The sequence below is a fragment of the Heterocephalus glaber genome, unplaced genomic scaffold (genome assembly GCF_053883595.1).
Source record: "Heterocephalus glaber isolate CG9 unplaced genomic scaffold, H.glaber_assembly_v1.0 deba00001556, whole genome shotgun sequence".
NCBI lineage: Eukaryota > Metazoa > Chordata > Mammalia > Rodentia > Bathyergidae > Heterocephalus > Heterocephalus glaber.
The window spans coordinates 1,889,364-1,914,883 of NW_028258347.1; the positions used below are offsets into that span (position 1 = coordinate 1,889,364).

Consider the following 25,520-nt stretch of genomic DNA (forward strand, 5'->3'; position numbering starts at 1 on the left):
AAAGCCTAACGATGGGGGTTTTTTTGCAGAGATTCTGGCCCGTCCCGAGCCGGCCCGTCCTTCTGCCCGGGAGTCCCGTGGGTCGGGCCTGTGCTCCTTGTGTGTCCGCACGCCTGCTTTTCCTTAGTTCCCTGGAGCCAGCCGGCCGGAGTCCCTCCCCAGCCCGGCGTGGAGAGGACGCCTGGGTGGGACTAATTCCCGGGGCCCTCACTGCTGGCAGCCTGACTTCTTTGCAGTCTGTCGGCGACACTGAGCAGCGTGTCGAGTGTTCACACTTTATTTCTCTGTTAGCACCCCAAGCAGCAGTCTCCACCATGGCAAGGAGGGGGTTCTGCTGATGGCGAAGATACTCAAAGCTTCGTTGCTTTACGATGCAGTTTCTAAATCACATCTGCGAAAATAAATTATATCCAACACTCCTACTCAGAAAAGCCACTGTTAGCAATTAAGAAATTTGTGAGTCAAAGCAATGTTTTTTTCCAAACGGGTGTTGATAATTAAACATTAAGTCCCTGGTATCTCACAAATAATAGCATATCTTCTAGTTAACAAACAAAAGAGTGTGATAGGGTGTTTCATAGCAAAATAAATTACAGGCAATTGGATTAAATATAATTTGTGTTTGAATACTGGGGTTCTTGTACAAAGAAGTCAAGATGTAGAGCTAAGCAACAAGTACTGTACACTAAATTTATTACCGGACCCGGCTAATCTTGGTTTTTCAAACTAGAAACTAGGTCTTATACAAGAATATTATATTTAAATAGTTATTTGATAATATTCTATTTTGGTTATAACTATATCATGATTTTTGTTATGGTCATTTTCCATTAGGTGTTGCAAAGTGTTATTTCTCACTGTAATGTACTAATAGAAGTTTAATTAATGGACCGTGGACATACAGACCATATTTAAATGATTTTTAAACTGCTCATTTTTATACGTAGTTAACTATGTTGTGCTAATCTGTTAGACATTGGCCTTATTTAACAGCTAGAGACTTTATTGTGTTTTCCTCTTTAAAACTTGCAAAATATCTTCATTTATAAAGCTGCTCAAAACATAAAGTCTGTAAATTTTTGAAAATAAGAATCTAAAGTGGATGTTGGTAAAACTTCAATTTGGAGGGGCAGTGGGGATGGGAGGGTTGGTCAGAGAGTGCTGGGCTACAGTCAGCGGGGCGAGGCTTTCCTGGGCAGGGACTGCAGGCGTCCCTGAGGCACTGAATGCTCACACAGTGGTAAGAAAGGTTCTGAAGGTTCTTACCACACAGAAATAATAAATGTTTGAGGAGACTGATATGCCTGACCTGATTAAGACATTACACAATGTGTACATGTAATGTGCACACAGTTCCCCGTTAATGTTTCTAATTTTTATGGTTTTATGTATAAATTAAAATTATTTTAAATTAAAAAATTAAAAGGAAGGGCCAGGGATGTGGCTCAGTGGCACCACACCTGCCTGGCAAGTGCAAGGTCCTGAGTTTAACCCCTGGTACTGCAAATAAATAAATAAATAAATAAAGACTACAAATTAGAGAATACATGGTGTTAAACTAGATAACTAATTCCATTTATTAAAGTTTTTGTTAAATATTGAAAACTTATCATGTACCAGATACATTGAAAACAAAGAGGAGTAAGAAATTATAATCTAGTGGGAAACAAATTGCTTTAAGATATTATGCCAGGGGTAAGGCTAGAATTATGAGAGTTAAAGTGATACTTAAAACTGTAAAAACTGCTGAAATTGGCCAAGAAGAGCACTATAGATAGAAGAGCATTAGACTCTGCTGAAGGCTGGCATTTTTGAATTGGGCAGAGGAAGAGCAGCCCCAGAAGGAGACCAAAAAGGGATGCTCGTGAAGAAAGGACAAACATATCTGTGAGGGGACAGTCACAGAAGAGTTCGAGATTTCTCAGTGCCCAATTTGATGTCTTTACAGCTTGGACGTAAATATCTGAGAGCTCTTTGTTTGGCAGTATTTTTATAACAAAATGGACTATGCACTGAGGTTCTGTGACAACACCGATGTGGTTTCTGTGCGTGAGTAGCTACAGATTTTCATCTTAAGGACATTGCAGTGTTGGCAGATTTAGGAAATATAGTCCTGTACCTTGTTATATAGCCTCTTCCTAGAGATTGCAAAGCAAAAAATCAGGCTTCTTTGTCACTGTCTTCATTATTATTCAGTGGCACCGTGATTAAATTTTAATCTTTCTTAAAATTTGCACTTATTGCTACCTTGTCACTTCATACCTCTGACAGCTGACAATAGAGCTGAGGTTAGGTCTCATCCCAGCGTTACTTGGAGCAGAGAATAGCAGCAGAGATTTTCCACAATTGCTGGACCCGTCTTTCAGAGCACTCCTAAACCCTGTACTGACATGCATGTGCGTGCTTCCAGTGAGGCTGTATATTTTGTTTGCTTATGAAAATGTAATCACAAGCACCAACCATGTTTAAAACTGGAATCTTCAAGTTTGAACTATTTGATAATCTAGTCAAAAGGTTTGGATATTAAATTATCTAAAGTAATGGACTAGTTTTATGATGCTGGCTGCTCTATTTAGACATAAATTTTTTGTTTGTTTGTTTTTGGTACCGGGAATCAAACTCGGGACCTTGCACTTGCGTAGCAGATGCTGGAACCACTGAGTTAAATCCCCAGCCCATTTAGACATAAATTTTAAGGTATATTCAGTAACTTACCTAAAACCAAGAATGCTATGTATATGTTCAGCTAGTATGTTTGCATTTTCAAAGATTCATTTAGTATTCTCTTGGTTTTTCTGGCTTCTCCATGGTGATCTGCATGCTAGTAAGTTAAAGATAAGTGATCAATTAAGTAAATAGTAATTTAATGAATAGAATATTTGAAAAATTTTGAAAGATGGTCATCATTACCCTACTATGGATTTCAAAATCATATAAGTCTACTTACCTGCCTTCTGAAGAACAGGAAACTCATCGAAATGGGATCTTCCTAACAAGTCGTGAGATGGTTCTGGGTGGAGCCATGTTTGTCACACAGGGCAGCGCAGCAGGTCCCCCTCCCGCAGCACTACTCTGAGCACTTCTGTGCTGTTCACGGCAGCCCGCCTTTAGGATCACCATTTCTGAGGAGTTCAGTGTGACTTGACAGACTTCATAATCTAGTAGAGAGCATAAAGAGAGACCTGGCTTCTGTCACCTGCTCTAGACTTTGTAACATATTAAATACGGCTGTTTTTAAAATCCACCCAGCAGATCTGAGTCCTGGTGTAGTCATCTGATAGCTGGCATTATCCCCTGCTCTCCTAGCAGGATTTTTATGAAGCTGATATTTGAAATGCTTAAGTGCTTTGAAAAAGTAAAACCACTTGATAGATATAAGACACCACCAGCCAACTTTGCTTCTTGAGGGAATCAAGAGTTTTGTTTCAGTCATGCTGGTTTTTTGAGACAGCTATTCAGGGTCAAAGCACTGTTGTTTTCTTGTGTAAATCAAGGCTGAGGATGCAATTTTGAAGTAATCACCAAGTAATTTTGAAAACCACGGACCTAGGTGATATTACTTAGGGCATCTTAAATCAAGAAGAAAATCAAAAGCCGAGCACGGTAGCACACACGTGTAATCCAAGCTACTTGGGAGGGAGGAGGATTGCAAAGTAGAGGCCAGCCTGGTCAGTTCAGCAAGATCCTGTTTCAAAACAATTGTTTGTTTGTTTGTTGCGACAGGGTCACACTGTATAGTCTTAGCTGGCCTGGAACTGTGTAGCCCAGGCTGGCCTTGAACTCACAGCTATCTTCCTGCTTCAGCCTCTCAAGTGCTGGGATTAAAAGCTTGCACCACCTTGCCTGGCTTCAAAATCAAATTTTGAAAAGGACTGGGGATATGGCTCAGTGGTAGAACACTTGCCTAGCATGCACGCAGCCCTGGGTTCAATCTCCAGTACAAGGAAAAAAGGAAGAAAGGGACAGAGGGAAAGCAGCAGGGAGGGAAGGAAGGAGGGAGGGAGGTTAAAGAGAGAGCCCTAGGATAATCCAACATTTATAGCTTAGGAAGAAGAATAAAGTTCATCAAAAAAGACTTAAGAACAACCACTAAAGGAAGCAACAACCAAAAATAGAATGGGTGTGTTATAAACCAAATAAAGATTATTTTTTCTTTATTATTATTTTTTATTAGTGTATGTTCACAGTACATAATGTATTGAGCACAGATACTGTGGGGAGTTGGTACATGCATGTAACGCACCTTGGTTCTCTTTTCTCTCTTTCTCTTTTTTGTTCCTCGCCCCTTACTTTTTTCCTGCCTCCTCTCTCCAGCCATTGGTCCCCTTCCCGTTTGCAAAAGCCCTTTTCATCATTCCCACCTCCTGTCCCTCTTCCCTACATCCCTTGTCCCCTCACACACTTGAAGAGGTCTTCCTATTTCCTCTTTTGTCTGTCTTGTTTTAAGCCAGAGAAAGAGAGAGAGAGCGGGGGGAGGGAGAGAGGGAGAGAGAGAGATTCTCGTATGAGAGAAACCATGCAATATTTAAGCTTGTGTGTCTGGCTTATTTCACTCAACATTATGTTCTCCAGGTGCATCCATTTACCTGTGAGTGCCTCAAATTTATCTTTCTTTATGGCAGAGTAGTATTCTATTGTGTGTAAATACCACATTTTCTTTATCAGTTCATCTCATGATGGGTATGTAGGCTGTGTCCAGGATTTAGCTCTGATGAGTTGTGGTGCTGTCCACATGGGTGTGCATGGCTCACTGCACTGTGTGTCTGTAACTCCTCTGGGAAGACACCTAGAGGGGAATGGCTAGTCAGCATGATCCACTATGTCAAGGGCTTCTGGCAGGTCACGTGGGCTGGAAACTGTAAGCTTACAATTGGACTTGACAAGATGCAGGATTTGATAATCCTGACAACCCCTGCAGTGGTGGGCAATGCTTTTATGGGAGCAAATTAAATAATTGGATCAATCAGGTAGAGTTGGTGCAAACAAAGATAACACATAAGCGCTGCTGAGCACAGTGATGTGGTAGATTCTATTCATGCATTGATGAGTAAAGCCGGTGATTTGCCTGTAACCTTCCCAACAACATCATGAAACAGGAATTAGTTACTATGAGCCCTGTTTTCCAGATGAGGAAACCAAAGCAGGGAGAGGAGGAAGAACTTCTCCAAATTCATCCAGCTTGCGTCAAGGGTGAACCCTGGGATTCAAACTCCAAAGGCCCTGACTTCTCCCACCCTGCACCTGAGCGCTGCCCAGTGGTTCTGCCCATGAGAACATGGCAGCACCAGCCACAGGGTGCTGGAAACATGGCCAGTGCAACTAAGGACACGGATTTTAATGTTTTTTACATTTTTTATTAAATTCATTCAAATTCAAATAAGTGCAAGTGACTAGTGACTACTTTATTGAAGTTATAGGTAAAGATAACTTTGGGATTTTTTAAAAGAAATTTAAAAATAGGATGGGAACCTCAGGTAGATGGTATGAAAGAAGACTTTTATTTGTTTAATGAAGACAGGGCTTTTGGGGACAGTTTCATTGTTGGAGAGCTTTGTGTCCAGAGCAAAAGTGGAGTTCATCTGCTGTAAATTGTGCCCTTTCATGGACCTGTGCTTTTTCATCCTGTGATAATTTATAAGCCAGCACAGTACTGTAAATGCACTGTATGACATCTAGACTGTGAACATTTGTCAATTTGTCTATCTCCTGAACATTGCCAAGAAATTCTATTTCAAGAAGATTAATGAAATATACATGTGTATCTGCTATTATTAACAGCGAACTTACCCCAAGCTTATACTCTATATGGCCTATGTTGTGTCTTTGAAGTTTCTTTTCCAACTAAGTATGAGAAAACTAAATGTGGAAGCAGACTTTCAAGTTTATTTATTGCTCATCTTAATACCATCTACTGTGATATATACAAACCTTGCAAACTTAATACTTAAGAAGTCTATTTCTGAGCAAACACCAGTGCAGTGCAGGCATTGCCAGTAGGCGGGGGCTTCCGTGTGGTCATCAGAGTTCGAGGCTCTTTGGACCCTGCGGCCCTGCTCTGTCTAGGGCCTGTGAGTCCTCCTTGTTCAGTCCACATGTGGAAGGTTTTTATGAGCACAACTAGCAATGGTGAAGTCACTTCCGCCCGCATCCCTTAGCTGCAGCTCAGTCCCAGGCTGAGGGGCTGGGGGTGCACAGTGGGTTGCAGGAGGTAGAGCAGGGTGGGAGGTCACCACGGCCCAGCACCGCTGTGTACCACCACAGAGGACTCAAAGGCAGAAAGCACTTCACTTTAGTGTGTCTGGGTGAGAACATAAATCTTATTTTACCATGAAAATAATTATTCACATAGTTATTAATTTTAAATCTTTGAAAATATTTATATTTTATGTATTATAAAAGCATAGTAGAATAAGTGCCATTTACATCTTTTGCTAGAATGAAATGGAGATAAAATTTTAAAAGGTTTAAAATCACTGATTTAGCATGTAATGGTTCTAGTAAATGTTTGCTGAATTCATGGGTCAGCTGACAGAGAAACCAGTTCGTTGCTGGCCACCACTGCAAAGTGATGATGGTAGAGCCATATCATAGTGAACCTGTGCTAAGCTCTGCAGTGTGTTGGAGAAGGCTTGGGTAAGGAAGGATAAGGGATGTGAAGGGGGGAGCGTCTTTGCAGGACATCAGAATTCCCAAACAGACTGCACATGGCTTGGCTTGTGAGGGTTCTAACAAGCAGTGTGCCTTTAACACTGAATTTATGTGTGTGTGTGATGTTATAATGTATGGTTATAATATATATTAAGCACTTAATAATATTATATTTTTAATTATAAGTAATTGAGAGTTTCACCACTGTCTGTCATTACTGTGTTCAAATGGCTCAGGTATTATAGGTAAGGTAAACAAAGTATTTCCTGTAGGTGAAAGGTGCCATTCATGCATCATGCCTTGTGTTAAAACCACTCATATAACAAGATAGCACATAGCTGAGAATGATGGGAATTATATTATTAAAAATCAAATTGGGATTTTAAAAATTTAAGTTAGGTTTCATATCATTTACTCTGAATGTATTATATACAAACAGTGTGTGTGTGCGCGTGCGCGCGCGCGCATGATGGCTGTGTCTAGATGTCCTCCAAAGCCTCATGCAGTCATAGGTGGGGCTTTTTCAGAAGTGGCTGGATGTAGAGTGTGTGATGCTGGGATTAAGGGTGTGTGATTACTAAATCAGTCTGATTGGTTTGGCACTGCCCTCAGCCCAGTAGCCTCGATAGAGTATAAAAGGGGCAGAAAGAAGCTGCAATGTTGCTTGTAGCTTTCTGCCTTCTGCCTCTGTCTTCTGCCTGCCATGAACTATTTCTCCTCTGTGATGCCCCTCTGCCATGCCACCCTGCCTCAGAGCCAGCCGGTTATGGACTGAAACCTCTACAAAATGTGAGCCAAAATAAATCTTTCCTCTTTTAACTTTGGGAGTCAGGTATTTTGTCTCAGCAATGAGAAAAGTAACTAAGAGAGAATTTAGTACCAGAGAAGTGGAGCCATTGCTGAGATGTTACCTGACCATGTGGCTCAGGAGCCTTTGGCGCTAGCTTTGTAGGAGGGAGAAGAATTAGGAAAGGTTCGGAGATGCCAGCTGGAAAAGAAGCCCTTGAACGCCTTAGGCTGTGCTTGATGGGAGATCCTGGTCAGAGCTCAGAAGTGCAGAATGCTGATAGAAATGATACTGATAAAAACTAGGCTCTGGAGGTTTCTGCTGGGAAGAAGGACTTCACTGGCTCTTGGACTCCAGATAATAGATGTTATACATTGGCAGAAAGTTTGTCTGCATTTTGCTCATGTCCGGAGACTTTGCCTGAGACTGAGATTAAGGGCAGAAGACTGATTAGTCTTGCAGAAGAAATTTCAAGGTAGTCTAATGTAGAGGCCCATGGTATGGCTACTGTTGGGGGCTTTTAGCCAGATTTATGTTGAGAATCAAGAGCAAAATGCCCAGCAGAATGATTTAAAATGTTTTAAGTTTGGCCAGAAAGGAAGCTCTAATAAAGTTGTAGCCTGCAAAGATAAAACAAGGGAGAAATTGGTTGCTGAAAAGATAGCAAGAAAAAGCCAGGTATTTCAGAAAAAGACAACAGAAAAGATGGGCTGAGAACATCACAGAAACCAGCAGGACTCCAGCCTTGGCAGCCTCAGAGTTTCAACAGTGAATGACTTTGCTTTGAGAAGAGAGTCCCAGAGCACCATGTTCCAGGGTGGCAGTGGCCTAGAAAATTTGTTCCTCGGGATTGGGTTCAGAGTGCTCAGTGATCCAGACACTTGACCCCTACAGCCAAGAGAGAAGGAAGCCTTGCCACTGCTCCAGCTGGCAGCAGACCTTGGCATCACCCATGTGGAGGTGGTTTAGGTGCATCCAGAATGCAGGAGTTGTGGGGTCAGAAAGGCTTCCACCCGGATTTTTTTAAAAGGCCTGGGAGGCCAAGCAGTGTGCTCCGGAGAGGGCAGTGTGTAAAGCTGTGAGTTTGAAGCCGAAGGTGCAGTGGACACCCCAGAAGTTTGGAGAAGCCAGGAGTGTGGGTGATCTGAGGAAGGTTGCAAGGAAGGAGCAGAGCCGGCCTCAGAGACAAGCCTTCCGAAGCTACAGTCAGCATAGGGGTGGAGCCACCCAAGCCCTTTGGAGTTCACATCTTGCCACAGATTGCCTTGAGTGCTGGATATGGAACTGCAGGAATTAACGTTTGCCCTGCTGGATTTTGGACTTGCTTTGGTCCCATTCCTTTGTATCCCCGATCTGTACCTTTGGGAATGGAAATGTCTGTCTTGTGCTATGGTAGGTTGGAAGGGTTTAACTTTCCTTTCATTGTACAGAGACTTGCAACTAAGAGTTTGTTTGACTTAAGTCTCAGAGGAGACTTTGGACCTGGACTTGTCACCAGTGCTCTAGTCGTTAATGTTTATTGTGCCACCATTTACTTCTTTCCCATTTTGAGTGTACAATTCAGTGTTAAAGGCGGTAGTTATGTTGTGCAGCCATTACCATTCATCTCTATAACTCTTTTCGTGTTGCAAAACTCCTCAAATTCTGTACCATTAAACAAGAACTTCCTGTTCTTCCCTTCTCCCAGCAATTTAGCACTCACTCGTCTGCTTTCTTTCTCTGTGAATTTGACTATTCTAGGTACTTTACCCAGGTTGTAAGAATTCACTGCCTTTCCAAGGCTCCATAATGTAATACTGATACATATGCACTGTATTTTATTTGTCCATTCTTCTGCCAATAGGCACTGGGGTTGTTCACCTTGAAGAGACTGTAATTCTACTCCCATGAACATAGATGTACAAACATCTCTTCCAGATCTTACTTTCTCTTCTTTTGGGGATCTACCCAGAAGTGGAATTGCTAGATCAGATGGTAATTCTATTTTTAAATTTTTTGAGGAATCCCTATACTGTTTTCCTTAACAGTTCCATGAGTTTACATTCCTACCACCAGTACAGAAATGTTCCAGCTTCTCCAAATTCTTGCCAACACTGGCTTTTGTTTTGTTGTCATTGTTGTTGTTTTTCAATATCCATACTAACAGATGTGAGTGTTACATCTTGTAGCGGTTTTGATTTATATATCCCAAGTGATGAGTGATACTAGGCATTTTTCATATTCTGACTGGTCGTTTGAATATTTTCTTTAGGGAAATGTCTATTAGTCCTTTGTCCATTTTTTTAACGAGATTACTTTTTGTTGGTGTTATTTAATTGAGAAAATACTTTTAAAATATAGAAAAATATAATAGTAATAGTAGTAATAGTAATGTGTATCTTAGTAACATATTATATTATCATTTATATAACTTTGCATTTCCCCGAATTCCATTACACTATGAATTCTTTGAGGAGAACAATGATATAACTTTCATTTTTGTACCTCTAATAGCTAAGATAATAGTGGATCTTACTAAATGCTCAGTATTTGTTTAAAGAAAAGAATGAACAAACAAATGAATAACATATCAGTTAATCTCTTTATAGACAAGATAACTTAAAACTACGTTGCTCAAGGTGTCAAACTGGCACATTGAAGTACAGTTTAAAAGCTGTGAATGATCATATAAATCCATGTGAAACATATCTGATTTATCATCTCATGCTACAGTGTTTTATCATTATTGTTTGTACAGAGAATAAATTGAACTCTTGAGGCACTCTTTATTTACATCTACAAATGTGAATTGCCTTGCATTATCCTTTCCCAGATATAATGACTGCAAGCCTAATCAAATTGTTCATTTGCTAATGAATTCTTGTGGTATTTCATTTTCCCAAGCCACAATCGAGCTCATTTGGATGATCCAAGTTAACCTCCCTATTTTAATTTCCCCAATTATATCTGAAAGGACCTCTTTCCCTTAGTGTAACGTAATATTTACATAGTCCAGGGACAGTGTGTGGACATTTTAGGGGGACCTCTTTGCCTACCATGCATGGTAATATGAATGGAGATAGAAAAGTGGAGGTTCAAAAAATACTGTGGATATGTTTTTATGTTTTATTTATGCACATTTCCTGGGAGGCAATGCAGATTGAAATAAAAGTTATATTCACAGTTTACATTTTTTATTATTTTTAAAATTTTATTTATTTTTGGTATGGGGAATCCAACTTGGGACTTTGCACTTGCGAGGCAGGCGGCGGCGCCACTGAGCTAAATCCCCGGCTCCACAATTTACATTTTTTAGCTGGAGAACACATCCAGTTATTAAGATTTAAGCTTTTTTTCTAAGATCCAGTTAGGACTGTATTTATCAGTTATTTAAAATACGGATATGGCTAGCGATAGCGTGAATCTGTGTGGCGTCTCCCCGCTGAGGTGCACGCATCGCTGCGTCATTTGACGCCTGAGCGCGAGGCTCAGCGCTACTGGTGCACAGGGCTCCGGAGCTGCAGTCTTTTTGTGACCCACAATTGTAACAGAATTTTCTCTAATTAGCTCTTTTTCATTTCATTAGGGAGGGGAAAAAAACTCTCCTCAAAAATAAAAATTCCTCAGGGAAGGACTTTTAGAATAGGCTTTATTTAATTTAATTAGACGTAATTGTGAGATGTAAATAGCCATGAGGAATTGCCCATGGCAGAAATCAGTGAAGGCCTGGTAACTGTAAATAACTATGCCATCAGAGTTTAATTCTCAGCAGAGAATATGTACAAGGAAGAGAAGTCTTTTCACTATAATTAAATACTTTAAGGTTTTTGAGCACCAGAGGAAAACCAGATATGCAATTTTAAGGTAAAGGCCATACACTTGGAATAAGCATGATGAGCTGCTAGATGCTTTTTATTCAGTTGAGTCCACCTGTTACCTGCCAGGAAAACTTCCAGGGAGACTGTTGCAACTATTCGGTGTAAATTTAATAAAACTGAATAAGTAGTGTAATTATGAATAACCATACCAGGAGTGATTATAGCTTATTCTTCCAATATACGGGGTAAGGTAGGACTGCTGGCCCAATATCCCCAGGGCTTTGAAAGCTCTTTATCGTTGTACACTTTGTGGAATGAGAAAACCCTAAAGCAGAATCCATCTTTTCTCTCTGATGCTGCTCTATGTGGACAGATCCATCTAATAGTTTACTCCAAGAAGTGTTTTTTATTTTATTGTTATTCACTACCTTATAATGTATTAATATAAAAGTAAACTATTGCTCAGTAAATACTTACAGATCTGTAACTCTGTGACAACACGGTCTGTACTGATAAGGGTGCTCCTCATATGCTGCTGGTGTCCCAGTGAGAAGGGCCTTTGACAAATATGTAAAGTAATACGGAGTCAGAATGACAAAGCCTGATGTGACCCAAAAGGACCAGAGGTATAAAGTGTTCTGTGGCAGTACTGACCTCGTCTGGCTCTCCTATCCACAGTCTTTCCAAAGCTCTGTGACCTTTTGATTGAAGTTGAATTGTTAGGGTCTGAGTTTGTTTACTGCGTATCCTATCAGGAGGGGCAACAGGTTCTACTCTTTCCTACAAAATGTTTTGGATTGAAGTCCTGGGAAAGTGGAACTGAGTGCACTTTTCTTGGGCATTAAGTTACTAACAGGAGAATGTGAGTTCCGTAGCTTTTGATCCTGAGAGGGGTTTTGTGTTTTTGTTTGTGTTTGTGTTTGCTCAGGCATGTGAGATATTCATTCCTTTTTACTTGAGGCTTCATGATTGCTTAGGAATTGAAAATGAGATAAAAACTCAGAAAAGCACGAGTTGAGGTGGGGAAATATTCTGATGAGGACATTGCTGGCCAGGCAGCATGTCCTGCGGAAGTACAAGAAAGGATGTAAAGAATAAAGATGAGGAAATAACTGGACTACACGAGACACCAGGGAGCTGTGCTCATCGCTGAGTCACTGAAACATTTTTGCTTCGATGCCCATTAGCCACGCCGTCCTTTCCAAAGGAAACAAGGCAGCGGCAAGGGAGCGACCACCACCCACCTCATCATGCCCTTCCCAGTCCCGCTGACAGCTGGAGGGTCTTGGCCTTGTTCCCTTCTGTCTTCCTCCACTGCCAGCCACCGTCTTACCCTGGAAGCAGAGCTGTCTGTGTCAAAGGGAAGGTGGCTGACCAGCGGTTTCTCACTGTCTGGGAGACTGAGATCTCTTCATGGAACCAGCCAGTTGTTACATTTTCTTGCTAGAAACTCCAATTTGATAAAGTTCCACTTCAGTATGCTACAATAGGTATTTTAAAATTTAAGATATTTAAGATTTAATAATCTCAAAACCAACCTGGGCTTATGTGACTTATATCAATTGGAAACTTTCTCCCAAAATAAGGACAAAAATTATTTTACACAAATTAAAATACCTATTTTTTAAAAAACAAAATTGTAAATGTAATGAACAATGAGAAAGAAGCCATTCCATGTGGCTAAACACATATATAACTACTTGAGCAGCCACCTTGGGCTGCCACTCCTGTCTTCCGTTCTAACCTCCTTAAAGGAACTAAGATGGTGGGTAAATTCCTGAAGCATCCCCTTCTGCTTTTAACAATTTGCTGAATCAGGAACGGCCCGGAACATTCTCCGATTGGACTGTAACCTCAGCCTCCCCCGCCACTCCCACACCCACCAACCCCCTGGGTCCCTGGTCTACTCCTGCACACCAATGCTGGCTTCGCTTCAGGTCAGTGGTATCTCCTCAGCTACGAGGAAGCAAGATAAGCTGAAAGAACGTGCAAAAAAACCACATTTATATTATAATTTTCTTTTATTTTTGAAGATTGAATGTCAGCCGTATTATTTTCACTAGGCTTTCTCAGTATTTCTATAATCTAGAGAAATTGTGTATGTATACTTTCAAAATGGTATGTGGACAGAAACAGCACATCATTTTATTATTAGCAGCCTTTATAAATATTTACTACATATTTAGAGTATGCTTATTTGCCATATGTAAGAAAGTGATAAGTTTAGCAAATAAATTTGTATTGAAATATCAAAGGCCAGTAGACATGTATATAGATCTCTTCCATGAGTTAGAAGTGCCTCTGTATTTCAATTCAGATTTCCTTGCTAATGTTTAAATATAATTTACTATAATCATTATTAATGATATAGTATATTTCATCTGCATCTAAAGGGTAATTTAGTTGATAACTCGGAGTTTACCTATTGATCTAGAATTCTATTCTTACTATATTAAATTGCCCTTACATTTGTTGTTGCTAGGTTTTCATTGTGTCCCATCCAATTTTAAGAGTCAGAGCAGTACCACAGTGTTTAAGTTCCTAGCCTAGCTTTGTAATTAATTTCGCTAGCTGGCAGGGCAACATTGCCCATCCCTCATCTTCACAGTCCTGTTAACGTTACATTAAAACTTGGGCTAAATTAGGGAGAATCGGCATCTTTGGAGTATTGATTGTTGCTGTTCAGAATCATGGTGTGTTTCTCCACGCATTCAAAACTTCTTTCATATCCTTTAGTAACATTTTGTAATTTTCATCATGTCTTCTGGACATAATTTGTTAATTATGTATTCTGTAACTTGTATTACTATTGGAAGTACCATTTTTTACAATTATAATTTCTAACTATTTTTGGTATTAGGAAATTGTTGATTTTAAAATTGTTTTAAACCTTGTATCTGGCCATCTTATTGAATTCTGGTTAATTTTCATAGTTTTTCTCATTAACTGTTCAGTTTTTTTCTTTGTTTTTTTCTAAATATACCACAAGATTGTCTGAAAATAATGATTTTCTCTCTCCCTGAAAGTGTATTTCTAGGATGTACCTGCTTAGATCTATTACAGATTGATTGGAGCAGTGACCCGAGTTATGTTCAGAAATGACATTGCATTCTTTCTCTGTTACTCCAGAAAATTGATCAATATGACCCACGACTTTTTCAAAAAGAGAAAAACAGTGTTTTCTCTTTACCAACCCTCAATCTGCATTTTATGTTGTCAAATAAGAAAGCAAAATTAAGCTTTCATTTATATTGTTTCCCCTGTAGTCCTTTGAAGAATAAAATTTAATCTAAGATTCATTCCTTTTTAAGGTCATTGCACTACTTGATGTATTCATGACCTTGTATCTTTGCCGATCTGTGTTCTATTTCTAGCTGTTTTGAAAGGCATGAGAAGGAAATGTTTTAAATATAACAACATCATAGTGACAAGATCAAGGGCAAAACTAATCAGAATCAAGATTTATTAAGGGCTTTCATGCTTGTGGTATTCTCTCTCTTCTCATTTAAATGTGCCACTGACACATTTTAAATAGACGATAAAAACATCATAAAAATAGAAAACTTTTTACCCAAAGCAGTGTTTTCCAAAGTGTGAACAATCTCACTGTGACGATTAATCCTAATTTTCCTCTTGATTGGCCTGAGAGATGTCTAGAAGATTAGTAAAGGGTGCTTCTGGATGCGTCTGGTGGGCAGGAGGACATGCATGTGGGGACTGTCTGGTCCTTAGCTTCTTCCTGTAAAGCTCTTCCCTCGTGTTCTGCTTCCTGGCCACGGTGAAGTGAGCAGTTTTTCCACTGTGACCTTCCACCATGATTTCTGCCTGGAAGCCACCTTACCCATGGACTGAAACCTCTGAAAACATGAGCCAAATTACACTTCCTTTCCTTGAAGTTGCAGGTAACAGGTATTTACTCCCAGGAACAGGAAAGCTGGCCAATACGTTCATAAAGCAATAGGTCTTTGGATACTACCAGGCCTTAAGCAGAAAAATAATGTTTCGGGCCGGAGATTTAGCTCAGTGGTTTCGCCGCCTGCTGCCCATGCTCAAGGACCCGAGTTCGATCTCCGGTACCAAAACAACAACAACAAAAAAGAAAAATAATGTTTCATGATCAAATAAGCATGAGGAAATGTGGGTTACACAGTTTTCATCTGTGTTTTTTATAACTGCATAACTTCATAAAGTCCTTCGCTGTGTTTATATACGTGCAACTCTCCACAAGATAAGTAGAGTAGCTTCCCCTAAATCACTGCAGTCAAATAACCCTGTATCTGTGAAGTATATCTTGGAATCAGTATTTCTTAGAATATTTTAGATAACACCTAAACATCTTTGTGTTAGCTTCTTGTCGCCGTGAGAAAATACCTGACATAATCAGCTTAGTAGGCAGGAAGTTTATTTTGGCTTGGGCGTTCCGAGGTTGCAGTCCGGGACTGCTCGGCCCCGTTGCTTTGGGCCTGTGAAGGCACAGTGGTCATGCTGGGCGTGTGCAGCGGAGGAGGGCTTTCTACCGGCAGTGGTTGAGAAGAGAGAGACAGGGAGAGAGAGGAGAGGCTGGGAGACCACAGCGCTTTCAGAGGTGCCCAATCCGCCAGACCTACCTGCCCCCGGGCTCAGCCTCCCGAGAGCGCCCCAGGCTCCCCTCCCACGTGGGCCTTTGGTATAGCCATTTAAGATCCAGACCACACCGGGCTCCAACGGGAGCTGAGCTGCGGGCGGTGTGTCTCTGAGAAGAGAGCCTTAAGGACATTAGGCAGGAAACTCGATGCTGATTAAGTCAGCCTTCCAAGACACCTCTGTCACCGCTGGGGCGGCGCGGGCCTTGGACTGCTCACCGTCAGGGGCGCGTGGCAAGGGGACGAAGCCAGGCGGATGGGCCTGTGGTTCCAGCTGCTGCCCCTCCTGTTGTAACTTCGCATGGCATCTCAAAGTTTAATCCGATTTTACTCCTCAGCTGATTAGCCATGCTACCATGAATGTGAAATTGGGCGAGGGGCTGTGTTCTAGCACAACAGAAGCCCGCAAGTTGTGTTGTAATGCCCTTAATCAATTTCTCTTCTAAAACCAATTGCATTAGAGAATTTCATGATTAGTACATTTCAACCCCAAGGGGAAAAGGATATAACCCAGGATTTTATGAAATAATACCACCTTATTAATAAATGTCCCAAATTGTAATTGAAAGTAACTTTTGATATCTGCACTAATCTTGGAGCAACAATTGTTGAAGATAAGGCATTCAGTACTTCAGTATTAATAATCATTTTCCTGAGAGAAAGATTTTCACATAGCATTTTATTTCTCCTCTTTCATTTCTCCTTAAAAGTTAATGACACATTTTAGGCTACTTAAAATTAATGTCTACCTCAAGGCAAATATTGGATGTGACGTGAAAGTGATAAAATATTCTTTTCTCAAAACTGATCTTACCTGGCAAACTTTTGCTTTTATGCTAGATCCATTTGGGATTTTTTTTTCCCTGATGGAACTATTCTACATGATTTGGGGAATGTTGTGTTCAAAAGTTATAATTTTTACCTTGGTGAAAATAATTTACCATCACTATAAAACTTTACGTTTTTCAAGCTACTAGCAGTATTTATGGATACTTTCTTTTAACTTATTTGCACGCTTTTATATGGCCAATACTCATGTGTACAGTCTTCATAGTGGTACAACGTAAATACATCCTTCTACTCCCTCAAACATTTTGACTACAAACAAGGCGTCTTTCTGGGGCTCCCACGGGATTCACTGGGAAGCAGGCCTGTGGGGCTCTGCGTGCTGTTGTACTGGGTGTGGATCAGGGTGATAGAGGCCTGCATCTTATACTCATTTTGCCAAAGATCTTCAGTTTAGGATTAACTGTGTGACCATTTCTTGTTTGAAATCGAGGCTTTAATTCACTAAGATAGTTCTTCATTTCAGACTTTGAAAGCTGTCAGTGTTGAGAGTACATTTTAAACTCTTTTGGATAAATGCTACTAAACCTAATTGAACACCAAAAGTTCACTGCTGTGCTGTTTAGTGCATTGAATTAGATTTTTTATTCTGCATCAACAATAAGTTAACAAACTTGAAATAATTGTGTGACTAAAGTAATCTTTGTAAATGTTTTACTTCCATATTAGAATACCTACTTCTTGAATCTCTAATCTTGACTTTAAAAAGTATAAACTAATGAGAGACAAGTTACCTAACCATGTAACAAGTCTAGCAAATGTCTTTAAAGTATAGTAAGTGAAGAAGGATGTGCTTTTGTCTGTTATATTTCCATTATATACACTGAATTCTCCAAACCATGCTCTATAAAGAGAACTGTAAAAAGTAGAAGTGTTGCCTGTTTATTTAGGATTAAGAGAGTTAGGAGTGATTTTATGCAATTCAGAAAGATACAGACAGCTCCCTTTTCACATCTCAGGCAACAGTAGGTTGCTAACAGTGTTTTCCATAACTGTTATTGGATGTAAATTTCTGTTAAATATTTGAAGGTAGTAATAATGCCTGCTGCTTTATAAATGAGATGGTCACATGTTGGCAACTTAATGTGATGATATGTATAAGTCATTTACCTAGAATATGCACAGAAAATAAAACAGTTATTAATGTTCCTATAGTGGAATTTGCCATTAGATGAATTGGCTAAGGAACTAAAATGAGAAAAGGGCTCCAATGAGATAAAGACGCAGCGATCTGGATCCCATAACAGGTGGCATGGTCTAATCTAAAGCAGTGGCTATGGCATGAATGAGATTACAGATTTGAAATTCATTGTGATGATAAAACGCAGTGTGTATATTGTGATCATTTTCAAAAGTCCATAAAGTAGCTCATTTAGAACCAGAGGGTAAATTTGAGGGACACAGTGTAAGATTTATGCCACAAATAATGACAACTACCAACAGCAAGACTGGAAAGAATTTTACAAAAATGGTCCATAAAATTACTGATACGGATATTAAAAGTAAGAGATGTTGGGAAAGAGTGAAATAAGGTCCTGAGTTTAAGTTCAGATGAGTGTGTCCAAAAGAAACATGAGCCATATAATAAATTTTCCGGTGCCCCATTAAGAGTTTAAAAACCAGGTAAAGTTATTTTAGTACTATAATTTAGCCCAATATTCAAAATATTGTCGTGTGTAGCCAATAGAAATTATTGAGATATTTTACTGTAAGTTTTTTGCACCGAGCATTTGAACCCCCTGCATGCACCTTATACTGCAGCCTCTGTCAGTGTTTCCAGCCTGTCCGGGGAGCGCGGGTCCCGTGCTTGGTGCGTGCGCATCTCGACTCTGGGAGAGGGAGATCCCAGCTATCCGGGTGGAGAAATATGAAGTCCAAGTAATGAGACGTTTGAGAAGGCACCGTGTAAACTGTTTGCAAGTATATTGATGATTTATAAGTGTGGGCGATCGAGCAACTGCAGATGTTCAAGACACACAGCTGAAATCCCACTCCTCCTGTAAGACTGGGGGAAAAAAGGAAATAAATGAGGCATTGAGGAGAAATCCAGGAGCGCAGAAGGAACTGAGCCCCTGCCCAGAGGAGAAGCTGTCTGGGGTTGAGGGCACCTGGCCTCGGCACACCTCCAGGGCCGCCAAAGCCGGGGAGGGCTGTCTTCCTGGGGAGAAGTGACTTTTGTTTCCTCCTCATTAAGTTTGTGCTCCTGGCTTCGGCTGCCAAGAAGGTTGAAGTTCAACTATAGCAGTTAATAGGAGTTTGTATCTACTAATTTATGTTTTATTTTTTATTCTTTTTCTACTTAGTGTACCATTTTTCCCATTCATCTTTCTTAAATCCATATGTTTTGTAAAACCAGTGATAGACGATATCAAGATATTTTACAAATTTTTAAGGGTAAGATTGACATTCAAAATAGATAATTCTGGGTACTAAGATACTATTTACACCAGAATACATAAATCTCAGGATATTATGATAAAGTAAAAATGTGAACATTATTTTGAAAATAAACTTTGTCTTTTTCTAAAGAAAGAAATATAAGTTATCAAGAAATACAGAGCTGAATTGTTGGGAAATATTGCAGATATCCCTTTTGAAAACTGAATTGTAGACAGCTCATTCAAGCATAGGAAAATATGATCTTATCTCCTGGGGCTGAGAGCCATAAGTAAGTCTGGAGTATCAAAGAACTAGCTTGGTAGTTTATGTGTGATTGTGTCACTAACTTTATGCAATTTCACTGTTCAAGGCCTTTTGGGGAATAGCATTGAATACTGTTAAATTCTGCAGAAATAGCTATCATTTAAAGCTGCAGCAGAGTTAAGAACTGCAGAAATGAGGTCTTTTGGTGAAATTCCGTGTGGCACTTAGCAGCAGCCTGGACGGCGAGGTTCTGTGAGGAGGGAGAGACAGTTTCTTTAGCTGGCGCAGCAGCGTCTTCTTTTGTGATCTGGGCATGATCTGTAGATGCAGAAGGTGTCAAAACCCCTTGTATGTTGTCTATCCATGTCCTAACTTGTACTCTGCATCAGCTCTGTAGGGAATGTGGATAATGTGGTTTTAAGTAGGTCGGAGATAAACAGTAACAGTACCATGCCAGGAATGGGGATGGGGTTTCTGAGGCCTCTGTTTTCTCCCAGTCCTCACTAACTCTCCCTTGACGGCTCGCATTGGGTGAGTAACGTGCCTCCAAAGAGAAAGGTCTTTGTGTTCAGCGATACTCACCTTCATCTGTGAACCTTTTAGGTACAATTTGAACTGTTAGCAGCTGATTTAAAACTACTAGAGAAAACACTGCTTATTATAATAAATAAATTGACCTACTTTGTGGTATCTAAAATAATATTTTATTGGGTACCATAGAAGATGCTTAATGATTGATTGGTTATATTTCTTCTGACAGTATCAAGGCAGATGCTTTCACTGTGCACCAAAGCTTCTATGATTTTTCTTCTACTATCAAAGTTTACAACTATTTCCAAATACATCAGAGTTTTCAGTGGTTATCAGCAGTTGTTATTTGATACTAAAAGATGCAGTGAAAAGCTAAGGTAATGTGAGGTACTTCCTAGAAATTCTTACTGTGTCAAATATTGACTTTTAAAAGTAATAAAGAAGAAATCAATGGAGACTTATACGCCTCCTTTGAAAAGTATTGGGGGAAACATTTCAGTGTGTGTGTTGCAGTGAGAAGTCAGGTTCTATAAAAAATTTGTAATAGAAAATGTATGGTCCATGGAATGCTTTTTGTTTTACATATATTATTTTGGGTGTACATATATTATTTTGGGTGTACTACTGTTCTCACCAGTGGGTTATATAATATTTTCAGTGTGAACCCTAGTTATGTGAAGCATAATTGCCTTGATTATATCTTTTTTATGCATAGAATGAATGAAAATGTGTTCAGATTTATAGTTACATTTTCATTTCACACTAGGAACCTAATTTCAACTCAATAACCCCAAGACACAAAACATGAAATCTTACTTAAGTCAGTAATTAATCACATTTCATAGTAAACAAAAGTGAACCATTAAGCTTTTATGTTTTCCTTCCTGGTAATAGTGAGTTATATATAAATTTTTAACTTTCCCAGATCTATCAGAAAATGAAAAAGCCCTTCAACATGCCCAAATAATTGACAAGTTTTGTTTCCAAAGGTCCAAAAGTCATTCATCCTTTCTAGGTTTGCCTGGATTTGGAGATATCTATACCTAAAATCCTGACAAAAGCTACTGATGTGAATAATAAACATACTAAAAGAAAAGGGATGTTAGCTGTGAAGATACAAATAAAAACTAAAGAGATTGTCATTAAAACTCTGAATGATAGGGCTGGGGATTTAGCTCAGTAGTTTTGCCGCCTGCTGCACAAGCTCAAGGACCTGAGTTCAATCCCCGGTACCAAAAAAAAAACCAAACAAAAAAAACTCCAAATGATGTACTCAGCTTCTAAAGGTTTAATGCAAACTCATTGTCTTCTCTTTCACTGAACATCTCTTGAGTTACAATATAACTACGATCCTGTGCTCGAGACACCTGACTCCTAGCAAGTACTCCTAAACTATGCCGGGTGGGGCAGAGTGTGCAGAAACAGCTGGGAGAAATTAGGGCGACAACCACACTCCTCCTCCAGAGTCCAGCACCCTCTCTGGCCAGTCAGAAATACAGAAGGATCCCCTGTCTCAAAAAAGAAGAGAGGATTTGTTTCTTCCAACTCCGGAAGCTCTGATGTCTCTTCAAGGCACCAATGGACCCTCCCCTGTGGCCCTGTCCAGCCTGATGCCCTCCCCAGGCCTCTGGATACTGGCACACTGCCGATTTGGGCTTCTGCCTGTGACTGTGGGGCAGGCACGGTGCGTCCAAGGCAGTGGAGGAGCCATTCATCAAAACAGGGACCCGATCCAAAGTTGCTTTCTAAACCCTCTTCCTTTGCTGTTCTGCACCTTTTTACAGGACTGCTGCCCTTTTCACATCTCCACCTCTGTTGTTCATGACTTTCCCACAGCCTGCATCTCACCCTGGCTAAACTGCTCTTCCCATGTGCTGTTCTTGGCCCTGAAATGGCAACGCTCCCAGCAAGTGTGCCCTATGGTGGCAGCACCATCACCTCCGGCCACCACCACTGTTCACATTGCCCCAGTCTTATCTCCCTCTCTTTAAAAACCTGTAGCGTTAACCGTCTGCACTTGGGTGCCTCATGGTTACCTCAAACCCATCTTGCCTCAGACTGCATTGTCAGACCCCCCCAAACCTGGTCTTCTTCATTTCTGACCCTTCGTAATGCTGTCTCATGCAACTGCTGTAGTCACTGGGAATAAAAACCTGTTTCCTCTTTGCCATCACACCCTCGAGACGGTTGATCACTGTGTCTCATAAGCTCACTCTCAGCTCTTTCTCCCTTCGCTTCCTTTCTGCTCTCAGTGATACTTCATTCGTTCTTTCTGCTGTCTGTTTGCTGTACCGTTACGATAAGTACCCTTAAGTTCCCTACTTCCAGATGGTTCCTTTTCCAATCCAGCTATTATATGCGTTATTTTTTCTAAAGTTTCACTCTCCTCTTGGGAAATCTTCGTTACTGGTCCTCTGGCTACCAGATAAACCCTGAACCTGGGAGACTGACAGTGGGCCCCTCTGACTGGTTCATCCTCCCTGTGCTCTCTGAGGCTGCCTGTGCACCAAGACCTAGGTTCTGCCCACCACTGCTCTTCAGCCCCTCCCCTCCCTGCACAGGGCTGGCACCTGGCACCTGTGGGCGAACACCTCCTCCTCATTGCCATCCGAACTCTAACCGTGTTTCCCACTAAGGTCCAGGCACCACAAAGATCTCCCTCATTTCTTTTTCCCAGCCAGAAATTCTTCCTCTTCTGAACTCTCCTAGCACTTGGGGCCTCTCTCAAGTTAAAGCATGCTTCCTCACATTGGCTGTCTGTGCCTCAGTCTCGGGCCTCCTTGAGAGTGAAGTTTGGTCAAGTTCAGGATCACGTGTGTCTTAATGCAGTGCCTCAAGGCCGGCCTCTGCCTGGCTCACCGTCGGTGCCTGCAAAGGTCCGAGTGGAGTGTGCCTGTGACCTGGCAGCGAGGCGCTGTGTAAACGCGTATCGTTACCACTTCTAAAGCAGACCCCGAGAGGTTGCTGTGCACTTTTTTTTGTTAAAAGAAAAAAATGCAAATTGGCTTCTTAATAATTACTTGAAGAACCATAAACAGCTAGACTCTCCCCGTGCTATCCTATAGTATGGCTGTTTCTGTGGGAATCAAAGAAAGAAAAAGGCGTAAGCCTCCAGTGAGTTTTCAAAAGAAGGAGTGGGAAGGACAGAAAGAGCTCGTCGGTCCGTGCATCTTCCTGGGCCAAGGACGGTGCAGACCCGGGCCCTGGGCAGGAAATGCCTCTCCCTCCTCTGTTACTCTCCAGCTGGGAATGGAGCCTGTTATTTTTCTGGAGTCCCCAAAATGTTAAATTGCCAGAAGATCCCAGCATAAACTATGGAGAATTCTGGCTAAATGGCTTCATCGAAAGCAAGGAACTCATAGGTAGAGGTAGAGATATATTCTAAATATATTCCAGGTATGTGGTACATACTTGGAATGTGTACATATATTTTATATGTCATATACATCCCATATATATGCACACATATTTAAATTAGATTTTTCACCAAATGCTGAATAATGGCTTCAAAATTATACATTGATATATGTTGTTATTACTAAATTATGAGAGGAATGAAGCTTTAATCTGACTCTCTGAAGACAAACAAAAAGATTATTACTTTTCTCCAAAGATCATAGAATACCAGAGTGGGAAAGGACCCTCCCCCGCCTGCCCGCTCACTGCTTGGGTCTTGTCCTCTCGTCTTCAGAGCTCACTGGGCTGTCCTATATCCTGCTTAGAGACAGGTGGTTCACTCCATCTTCCCAGTAGTTTTAAAAATTATTCGCATCTGGCACTCTGTGACTTCCAAGACTTGGTCTAGTTCTATTCTACAGACTCGTTCATAGTTCTTATGTGATAGTTCTTCCTATATTTCTTTGGTTGATCATGTTTTGTTCTTCATACTTTAAAAGAAAGTTTCAGTGTCCTGCCTGAGCTTCCTTCTTGTTTACACTGTTCCAGTCTGCAGATGCTGTCTGGACTCTTCTCCGAATGTCCTCAGACTTGCTAGTGCTCCTGCTTTAGTGCAGAATGCCGGTGAGCTCCAGATGCGCCAGGCTGCGTTGATGCGGGCTGGGCTGTCTGCTCCTCCATGCAGATGTGCGTGTGTGCGTCTGTGTTGGCAGGCTGAGAGCCTGTTGACTTTCTGAGTAACTGCTTCACCATTTCCTTGATAACTTCAAGCCCTTAAAAGTGAGGAAGATACAGTTGCTACTCTCACATTTTGAATTGTTAAAATGAGTTGCAAACACTTTAAAGGCCTCTTCCACAGTATCTTGCTTTCCCAAATTTTGAGAAATGTTAAATTTAATTCTTCTCTTTTTGCTGTTTGTTTCGATCTTTTCCCCTTTTGGGGTGGGAAACACTAGGGAGAGATAAGATCAAGGAAAGGTGTGTGGTTATTGTTTAGGAAAGGCCAGAGAGGACAAAGTGTTTGTTATCTAAATTTAGAGTTCTTTTTTAGCAGTACCTAATTTCTGGTTTTTTATTTATATATTTAATTTTTTCCGGTACCAGGAATCGAACTCAGGACCTTGCACTTGCCAGGCAGGTGCAGGGCCACTGAGCTAAATTCCCGACCCTATTTGCTACTTTTTTAACTAGGCAAACAGCAGGTCAGGAACATATAATAATTTAACATAAGTATATGATGAACTTTGCTTTTGTATAAATAATGTGCAAATTAAAGCAAATTTCTATTTGTTGGAATTGGAAATTCACAATTTACATACTAATTTACATATTAAAGAATTTATAGTGTAAAAATCTTGAAAAGGGCACTGAATGTATTTTGTTCCTCCACACATTGATTAAAATTTTTAAATTTCTAAACCAGCAACGGACAGAAGTTCATGGATTCTCCGCGTGGGGGCGCCGTCCTGTCCCGCGTGAAGCGCAGCCTGAGGTCCTAGCGGGCTAACCGCGTTTCTCGGCACAGCGGGCTCACGCCTGTCTTTTCAGTCTTAGCACGGTGAAGACTGCGCTTGACTTCTGCCTCTAAGATGAAAAGAGACTTGCATAAAATACAAAGGATAAAGCTGTTTGAAAATAACAAACCATTAAAGAGGCAAAAAGATATTAGAAGCTTTGGCACTTTCAAAGAAACTGTTACCTGAGTGAAGTCGGCTTGCATTAACCAGTCGTTAGCCCTATATTTGGCTGTTTCTAATCTGTTACTAATCAAAAATCAAGTGATACAGTGAAGATTCATTGGTGTAGAGCTGATCAACAATAGCCCTATAGCAAATCTATTGAAGTAAGTAAGTTATCCTATATCCTGGAAAAGAAACTCATTTCCCTAGCAAAGCAATTGTCTTAGAAAGTTGTTTTTCTAATTAAGTCTAGTGAGAATTTTCACTATATTTATGAGCCCAAAAATGTAGCTTTACCGTAAAAGAGAAGCTAGAGAAGCTATGATACTGATGTAATTAAGATTCTCTCTCTCTCTCTCTCTCTCTCTCTCTCTCTCTCTGACAACTAAGTCATTTGGAAGAGTTTCTTTTGTTGCAAGCACAGGAATTCTGGTAGGACGATCACCTGAGAAGCAAACATCACCACGCCTGCCCTGGAAGGGTAAGATCATTGTGCAGCACAGTACACTGTCTCCAGGGTGATAGATTATTTAGTGCTCAGTGATACACAGCCATGCATCGCTCACTCGTC

At 40.6% G+C, this 25,520-nt stretch overlaps 1 protein-coding gene across 49 annotated transcripts in view; it reads left to right on the top strand.

Moving 5' to 3' along the window:
- Rims2 (regulating synaptic membrane exocytosis 2) overlaps positions 1-25,520 on the top strand; it is a 536,290-nt gene that overhangs the window by 468,969 nt on the left and 41,801 nt on the right. The gene's annotated exons all lie outside the window — the stretch shown is intronic.